Source organism: Benincasa hispida, chromosome 12 (genome assembly GCF_027475165.1).
Source record: "Benincasa hispida cultivar pf3 chromosome 12, pf3_genome.v1.1, whole genome shotgun sequence".
NCBI classification, from domain to species: Eukaryota; Viridiplantae; Streptophyta; class Magnoliopsida; order Cucurbitales; family Cucurbitaceae; genus Benincasa; species Benincasa hispida.
Genome location: NC_143489.1, coordinates 68,621,059 through 68,631,013, shown reverse-complemented (window position 1 = coordinate 68,631,013; position 9,955 = coordinate 68,621,059). Strand labels below are relative to the sequence as shown.

The 9,955-nt window shown below is 38.6% G+C and overlaps 1 non-coding gene across 1 annotated transcript; it reads left to right on the top strand.

Annotated features, from left to right (window-relative positions):
• Positions 1–1,928: 1,928 nt before the first annotated feature.
• LOC120068668 (small nucleolar RNA R71) lies at positions 1,929–2,035 on the top strand. The gene has a single exon (XR_005479302.1). It is a non-coding gene; the product is annotated as a small nucleolar RNA R71 (small nucleolar RNA).
• The last annotated feature ends 7,920 nt before the right edge of the window (positions 2,036–9,955 follow it).

Sequence of the window (9,955 nt, the reverse complement as noted above, 5' to 3'; positions counted from 1 at the left end):
TAGGTGGTTGCTTCAAAGAGGCTTCTGTGCTTTTCTTTCTTCATCTAAATTCAACATTTCATCATTCTTCAACATCTATGTTATCGCATGGCAAGTTTCAATAGATGCTGTCGCATCCTCTCTTTCTTCATTATCTTCCTCAAACTCCCAATTTTCAACGCAAGTTTGTTCATCCTCGGAATCTGATCAGCTTTCCTTATCTGGGAACTTCATTACCTTGATAATATTGAACTTGAGCTTCTTTCTGTTGACACTCATTGTGATTTCTCCCTTGTGCACATCTATTTGAGCACGACCAGTAGACAAGAATGGTTTTCCTAATATAATTGGAACAACTTTATCAGCCTCATAATCTAAGATAATGAAGTCTATAGGTAGAATGAATCTGTCTATTGTTACCAAGACATCCTTTAATTTCCCTTCAGGGTTTACCAAGGATCTATCAGCGAGTTGAAAACTCACCGTTGTGTGTGTTAGCTGTCCCACATTCAATCTTTTAAAGATTGAAAGGGACATTATGTTTATGCTTGCCCCAAGATCTCATAATGCTTGACCAATATAGATTCCTCCTATTGAGCAGGGTATTGTGAAACTGCCTGGGTCGCGCATCTTTAGTGGGATTATGGTGTTGGATTCTTATGTCAATGCCACCGTGGCGAATCTTCCCGTGCTTCTCTTCTTCGAACAACTGACTCTTCTACTCTATGATATTGACTAGTTTGAATCTTCTTAGATATTCATTTCTTCTATCTCATTAGTTTAATATTCGAGCTTTGATATAGATTCTCGCGTTTCCCTACTTGAGACCGTTTTTTATTAGCCCTTCAAAAATTTCGCATACACCGGCATCTGCTCTATCGCTTCTATGAATGGAATAATGATGTGAAAATGTTTTAATATTTCCAAGAAATACTGATACTGGCCTTCATCGTTATGTTTCTTTTTCAGTCTTTGAGGAAATGGAGGTAGTTGTACTTTCAATGTTTCATGGTCTGGAGGCTTGGAGGTGATCGCATCTTCTGGTTCTCTAGTTTTAGACTTCTTTGATTCAGTCTGCGATAGAGGCTTCTTTGATTCAATCGCAGGTTGCTCCATTGACTCGGTCTTGCGAGGCTCCTTTCTGACTTCTATTGCCGCCTTTCCATTCCTTAGGGTGACTGGTTGGCAGTGTTCTTTTCCTATATTCCCTGGATTGTGTAGAAGCTCGGTTAAGCTAGGAAATGTCCCTTGGGGTCTATTCTTTAGCTCTCTTGCAATTTTTCCCATTGAATTTCCAAATTGCGGATGGATGTAGCTTGGTTTTGAAGGACTGTTTCATTCTTTTCGATGTATTACTTCAACAAGTTTTGCAGGGATGATGGGGATGGTGTTTAAGAGTTGCTAGCTTGCTGTTGTCCATTAGTTCTATGGAAAAACCCTGGCGTCTCTCTCTCTGAGCCACAGGCTGACTGCCTTGCTGTTGGTTGTTCTTCTAAGAAAAATTAGGGTGATTTCGCCACCCCGAGTTGTAAGTGTTTGAAAAAGGATTTTTTTTGACAAAGTAAACTGATTGAGGATTACATGGACATTCTTCAAAAGAATGCGATTCTTTACATATGACACAGCTGGTGCTTGTTTTCTCTATCGCATTTACTTACCCATTTCGAGTTCCTGAATTGTTTATTGTGATGCCTTGCAACAAGTTTATCATCGCATTCATCTGATTTTGTAATGATGCGATGGCACCATTACTCATATTACCTTCTCTAGGCTTTGTTCTTTGATCGCTTTCTTGCCAATCTTCGTGATTTTTCGAGATGCGATCAAGAATATTCTTTCCTTCATCATATGTTTTGTCCAAAAGACCTCCTACTGCTGCCACATTGGCAGCTGTCTGTGATGCAGAGTTGAGTCCATGATATAAAATCTCCATTTTGAGGCAATCTGGAAATCCATTGTGTGGGCAGTCGCGTAGTAGTCTCTTGAATCTCGCCCATGTGTCACTGAGTGATTCATCTTCTTTTTGTTCAATGTTAGTGATCAATTTCCTCCTTCTGGCATTTTCTGTGGGAGGGAAATACTTCTTTATAAACTTCTCCACAACTTATTCCCATGATGTTATCTCTTCTGGTTCGAGAGAGTATCCTATTTTCTTGCTTTATCGCATAGTGAAAATGGAAATAACGTGAGTCGAACCTCTTCTGGAGAAATATTAGGGAACACAAAAGTGTTGCAAATTCAATGAATCTTTGTAGATGGCTGTGCGAATCTTCACCACGTCGTTCTCCAAACTGTCCTGCTGTTTGTATCATTTGTAACATTACTGGCTTTATCTCGAACCTTGATCCATCCAATGCTGATCTCATGATTCCTAGGGAGAAATTATACAAGTTTGGTGATGCATAGTCTCGAATGGGTCTATTGCGATCATTTGTCAGTAGGATAGAATTTGCCATCATGTTGTTTTCATTTGCTACTCGTTCTTCAGGTTGTTCAGCCATTCTACGAACTCTTCCTTGCCGTTTACGTCTGTTTCGCTACTTTTTGCAAAAAGTTCTTTCGATCTCTGGGTCATACTTGAGCTCAGGAATATGTCCTTCGCTCATACGACACTTGCTTCTTCCTTCGCAGGTGGAATGGCAATACCCCAAAGGTTGAAAGCTGCAAAGATCAAAGAGGTTTGAGGTTAGCATAATCTATACCGTAATCCCTAGTGTTGATAAAATTGGAAAACATATATGATGCATGTCTTATGCTATGAATTTGTACTCATGCGTCGATGGTCATGCGTTGGAATGGAAACTATGCGTTAATCTCGTATGCAATGACCATGCGTTCCTATCACAAGTTTTCTTAATTTCTTGCTAAGTAAAACGAGAATGCAAGTTTCTCGGGTGATCCGAGGTCAAACTCAGGGACTTGTAACTCAATAATGTTTGTGAAGCAATACATTTGAGGTGATGAATAAAAGGAAAAAGAAGAAGTTAATGGATTACACACTACTCCTACTCCTAACTAAACAGATTGAGCGATGGAAGACTTACGATGAGAATTAGTAGATATGCAATAATTGTTAATGCATAGTAATGTTCATTATCTTTAGTAGCTCGAGTAATCCCAGCTCGCCACACTAATGCATCGCACGCCTCTCGGTGGCCAGCCGCATGACTATATCTCTATAATGCATAGTTGCGTCGAGCATAAGACCGTGCTTATCTCTAGGAACAATGCATACTCTACTTTAGTGCGTTCCACCACTCACCTTCTCAGGCAGTTGGTGTGGCTAACCATCTCATAGACAAGCATTGCAACAACCTATAGACAAGCGTTGCTATAGCCTCACACCAAGTAAAGAGGATTAACTCACTACACTCGCGCAACGCACACCTCTTGGTGGGTTGCTATATGCATCCTATCTCTATATACGATTGAGTATGCGACCACCATTGATAACTAAACGATGATAAAGATAAAGAAGATGAAAAAGATGGCGTTGAGGGAATTTAGAAATGCATTGATTACAAAATGTAATAATAGCTTAAGCCAAAATGTAATACAATACAGAGATCAGAGGAGAAATGAAAGGCTATGTATCAAGGCTGCTGGTGGTGCCATGGATGGATGGGGGAGAAGTCTCTCTCGAGCTCTATCTCCAACGAAAACTCCGGTCGTCACTCGAAAAGGGATGTGGAGGTGAAGAATCCTCAAAGAAAGTCTCGCTCATGCTCTCATCTGTGATCGCAGTGTCTGCCTTAAGGCAAAAGCTCGGATGCCTTGAAGTGAAGGTCCAAGGTGCTATTTATAGAGCTCAAACATTGACAGCCTACATGATTGCGTTCTGCCTCACTGCTACCTTTGTCGCGGTATGGGCAATGTCAACATCATCTTATCTTATTGATACTCCCAAGGTATGCGTTTTTGCTTGCTTCTCTTGAGGTGCCAATGCATTCCATCTACCTTACCAGCGGACTATCACGATTATCATTCTGTGGACGCAACATCCCATGCGGTGAATAATCTACTCATGCGGTCAACCATGCGGCGGTCTGGGTCCGACGCATGCGATCAATTCCTGTAATATCTGCAAAAATGAACACTTTGACCTGGAATAATGCATGGTATAGGGTTAGTGAGGATTTTTGGTGCTGATTGACACAAACTCACTTTTCATATGAATTCTTAGTATTATCAATGCATATTCTACTTTTTAGCCCTCATAATCCTAAGTAAAAGGCTACAAAAGCTTGCATTTCTACGAGATATCACCCGGCAACGGCGTAAAAAACTTGATGCGTTGATTTATCATGCAATGTAAGGATGTGTGGATGCGATGATCATGTATGTTTTCCTAACAAAGCCCAAGTATAAGCCTTCTTAGGGTTCTAGTAAGTCCAGGGTCGAACGTAGGGATTACTAAATAGATATGCGACGGACTCTCTGATTCTATTGCGATAGCGATTTAAGAAGTAGATGGTGATTTAACTTAGATCCTCTAATGCAATGGAATTAAAAGCGCAACGATGAAAGGGTGATGTTGTGACAAGCATGCGATGAAGGGGTTGAGAAGAGGTTTCGCTAGCATTTCTTAAGATATTGTACAAGTCATGCGATCATGCTATACACAAATATTAAGCACTATATTTCTCAATGCATAAGGCCACATTTCCTATTTCTAGAATGCATGCAATATGTATGGAATGTAGTAGATAGAACTTATTTCTAAGTCTCTACTCTTGCTTATGCGATCTAATCCGATTCTTTCAAGCCTAGATTCTGTCTTTAGACTACTCTCTCAAGTACTCCAAATGATGAATGAAGCATACATAAGACAAAATGATCGCATAAAGTGCATAGCTTAAGTCATGCTAACTAACTACTTCTTAACCCATTCACAAATTTAGTTACTCATGCATGGTGTGAAGAGACTGAACATAAATTGAAATGAAGTTTCCATTTTTGCAAATAAAGTGTTTGAGTACAAAACAATAAATGGTGTAAGAAGTATCAAGCCAGTTAAGCAATGTCTTGTTTCCTCTGGCTTTTTACACTGCTCTTATCACTTCAACTCTTTCCCAAGTTGTTAACTCTTCCTCTCACAAGGTTTGGTGTCTCTCCTCTGTGCTGTTTTTGGCAGTCTCTCAATCTCTCCAAAAATTAATTTCTTCTCAAGAATTCCCTTCCCTCGGTTTTGCCTCACCTCTTCGCACGCTCCCTTTCTGTTTTGGTAGCATTGAGTATTTATGGACTTCTAGACAAAGTAGTTCTTCTCACTAATGATTGGGTGGATGGGCATCATTAATTTCCATACCCTGTTATGCCATCTGATAGTCATCAGAAGTTTAATGTATTTGCAACAGTATGGTCTTCAATGGTCGTCAACTGTATTTTCGATTTGACCGTTATCGGCTTTACGTCCCATCATGTTTCATTACATTAGGCTACCGCCTTTATGTAAAGTCATCACGCGATCATCTTTGAGGTACCCTTGGATCGAAACTCAAATGTGCCATCGCATTGTGCCCTTAGATCGCAAACTCAAGCGCGCCATCGCATTGTACCTGCATAGAATAACGTAATTCAACTGCTTTTATGTGATGAGCTTTAATAACTTGTACTTCTACCACAGTTTTCTTTTAGTTTGGCACATTCAATCGTAATATTGCCTATTTTTCCAACACTTTCTCCCATTATTTTAATAAATTGAGCTTTAATTACTTGTACTTCTACCAGTTGTCAGCAGCTCACAAAGATTCAAAGTGAAAGGCATCTAATGGCTTTGTGAAGATGTCTGCAATCTGTTTATCAGTACTTAGATGCTCTAGAACAATAATCTTGGACTCAACAAGTTCTCTAATGAAGAGATGCTTGATATCAATGTGTTTAGTCCTGCTATGTTGAACAAGATTCTTGGAGATGTTAATATCACTTGTGTTGTCACAAAACAAGGTCATGACATCCTATGAAACGTCATACTCTTGAAGCATTTATTTCATCCACAACAATTAGGTGCAACTACTACCAGCAACTATATACTCAACCTTGACAGTTGACAAGGATACACAATTTTGCTTCTTAATAAACCTGGATATGAGGTGTTTCCTAAGAAGAAACATCCTCCAGATGTACCTATTCTATCTTTCGATTTTTCAGCCCAATTTGCGTAAGCTTTCATCAACATTTGTAGGATTGGTTTTTTTTAGTAAGTTTAGCATGAGTTGAGGCTGTAGTGCATTTGGGATTTTCCTTCTCAAGACCAATTTTTTGAAGTATATTTCGAGCAGACTTAATCTCTTCTGGTAATTGCTCGACTTGAAGCCCAAGAAAATACATCAACTCTCCCACCATGCTCATTTCAAATCCAAATTTCATCTGATCAGCAAACTGATCTGCAAGACACTGTGGTGATCCACCAAAGACAATGTCATCAATATATATTTGGGCAATAATGAAATGTCCTTCTATCTCATTTAGAAACCCTACGCTCTTGGAGCTTGTTTTAAGCCATACAGGGCATTACAAAGTTTGTATACATATTGAGGACAAGATGGATCTATAAACCCCTTTGGTTGTTCAACATAGAACTCTTCGTTTAACACGCCATTCATGTAAAACTCGAGTTTTAATTACCTTACTTAAGCATGTTTAAGGAAAGGACTGGATATTACTAAGGTTTAAGGCTGATATTACTATTATGTTATTAAACGTTAATGTGAAATTGTAAAGAAATAGGTTAAGGAAAAGGAAATGAACAGGGAAATGTCGAAGTATGGAAAACTTGGCTCTCGGGTGCTTAATAAGCTAGTTTGGCTCTTGAGTGCTTAAAAAGAAATTTTGGCTAACTTTGGTCGTGAAAAATGGTGGTTGAGCATCGAGTAAACACAAGGCAGGCATCGAGTATCACATCAAACATCAAGTATGTGCAATCGAGGAAGGATCGTGTATTAGATCGTGCATTGAGTATGTATGTTAGAGGTACGATCGTGCATTGAGCAAGCCACCGAGCATCGAGTATCCCATCAAGCATCGAGTTTTTCCATTGAGTATTTTCTAGAATACCATTGAATTTTCCATCGAGTATTTACCAAATTACCATCAAGTATTCCTTCGAGTATCGAGTTTTACACGAAGCGTTCAGCTTTAAACCCTAATTAATCTCCACTAGAGAGTGAGGTGGCTTAAGGAGATTTCATGCAGAACTTTGGGCGGTGGTATAGAAAAAGAAAAGGGAACTTCAAGTGCTCGTTTTGGATGATTCCTTCAGGCAAATCAAGCGATCTTGGTATCATTGGAAAGCTCTGAAAGTTTGGTTTCTGAAGTCGAGCCACTAGAAGGAAATCTCGTCGGAAGAAGGCTGGAGAAGAAAGGGAGTAGCGAAGGGTTTTGTTTTTTGGCGAATCTGGGTCGTCGACAAAGAATTTAAGATCCAAGTCGAACCACATGAAATTTCAAGCTAAAAATTTAAGGTAATATTGTCACCTTTATAAGTAAGTTTGTAGAATGAACATTTGCATGATAAGGTCTGGGGTTTGAGTTAATATTTTGGAAGTAAACCTAGAAATCATTATATGAGTATGCAACTGCTTGATTTGGGGCCGATGGTGAAGATTTGAAGCTCTAAAGTAAACCACAAAAATTCTTAGGCTGAAATTTTGAGGTAATGTTGTTAACCCAATTCTAAGGAAGTTTATAGAAGTATTTTTCTTCAGATAAGTTCTGGAATTCTAGTTATTTATGTTAGAAGTTGAATCTAGAAAGCCTAATGCGATAGGATTAGTATGAGCTTAATTCTGAAAGTGAGTCTAAAAGGGAGACCATGGCTAGTAACTAAAGTATATTGATATGTTCACAAGGTTGACATTAGTAGGAGAAGCATCAATCTTAAAGGATTTCCCAAAGACTGTGAGTGACTCTAATGCTTACAAATGTTTATGAATGATTTAGCAAGTCATGCTTTAATGAAGGTTACTTATTTATAGCCAGCCTTCAAACGTTTGCCAAGCTATTTACTGTACTGATGTTTATGAATGCTTGATAGATTAATAACTTATAAAGTATGGATAAGTATGGTCCAGGCATGATGTTCTTAAGTGATTAATGTCAAGTGCTTATGAAGTATGTTGCCTAGGCAAAGCCTGAATGGTTAGTGCATGCTGTTAGGGAAAGCTAAGTCCATAGGATAAAGCTAAGTGTGATGATTATGTGAAGGACTCCTAGTAAAGTATGTTTAGCTCAATACCTCGAGGTGGTAATCGTGCTTAGAGACAATTGATGATAGGATCCTAGCTACGTACACATAGGACCAGTGGGACTAGGAAGCTGATGGAAGAGGGCTACAGCCCAGGAAATGAACTCAAGTTACAGTGAAACTTGTTAATGAAGAATGCTATGCATTGAGTTGGTTCCGCATTAGGAAGAACTATGAAGAACGATAACCCATGCGATTTCAATGCTAATTTTGATGAGATTGCTTAGCATTTTCCTAAAGTATGTACTTGTTTTATCTTATGCCAAGGTGATATGTTAGTTTTATTTCAAATTAAGTATTCTATGTTGAAGCATGCATTTTAAAGACTATAGCTAAGTTTCTACAAATGCTAAGCTAAAAGCTATGTTTTGAAAGATTCATAATATGTATGATTTTTGAAGCATGATATGTTTTTAGTAAGCCGGATACTGAAAGTATGGAAGGTATTTAGGAAGTACCTAAGGTGTTGATGGTACTTAGTAACTCCACGTGCACGTAGAAAGTTCTACATGAGAGGCCGAAGTATGGGTCTTCTAGGCCATATTTTAGTAACCTGAGGCCGAAGTATGGGTCTCTTTGCCTGATACAGATGTTGGGAGCTTGAGTGATGAATGCTCGTTTTCAACTAAGATTTAGGAAGTATTCACAGAATGTTATTATGTTTTATGCTTTAGGTTTTATGGAAGTTGTTTGATGAGTTACAATTAAAGACATAAGTAATGGTCAGAAGTGACAGACCTTGACTAAGGTTATAGTTGAAAGTTGGTCCAAAAGGTCTCTCCCTCAACCTAGTTTTAGTTTAGTAAGGTTATGCTCAAGTGCGGACCAGAGGAGTCGCTCTCTTTAAAGATGTTTAGTGTGGAAGCTAAGGCTTGAGGGCCTCCCAGAGCTGATGTCTATGATGCCTATATTATGTTTAGCTACGTGTAGAGAAGTTTTATGTAAATACTTGTCTGACTAAACTCTAAGTTTTTAGATATGGTTTTTAGTTCATGATTTCTATGTTCAACATGATTGTTATGTTTGTGTTTTATTTTAGAACGTTAGTCACTCCTGGGCTCCTAGCTCACCCTATTTAAATGTTTTCTCCACAGGTAGCAGTCATTCCCCAGAAGATGACCCTGCTGTTGCTCTGCCACTCAAGACCAAACTGTTAGAATGTTTAAGTGTGGGTTATGTATAAGTAGTATGCATGTATTATGTCATAAAGGGACTAGTTGAGTATTGGGCTCACTGATTATGTAATGTTTATAAGTTGTATTAATGAAGAGTAATGTAGAAATTTGTTAATGAATGTTATTGTCTTAAGTATATGGTTGAGTAGGTATGCATTTCAGGGTTCTAAGTCAGGTTAAGCAAGTTAGTAGGCAGTAAGTGCCAGTGAGAGGGTTAGTAACTATTACAATCACATCTCTTTGCAGGTTTAGAGGAAAATCTGGGAGGGGGTGTGGCAATTTAGAAAAAGCGCTTTTAACATCTAGCTGGTATAATTTAAATTTGAGCAGATAGAATACTCCAAGAAGTAAACAGATAACTTTTAACCTAGCCACAGAGGGCCAAAGGTCTCATCGAAGTCTACTTCTTCCACTTGAGTATATCCCTGAGCAACAAGCCAAGCCTTATTACGAGTAACCATCCCATGTTCATCAAATTTATTTTTGAAAATCCATTTTTGTCCCAATGACATTTATAGATTAAGAACAAGAATTTAATTCCCATACCTCATTTCTT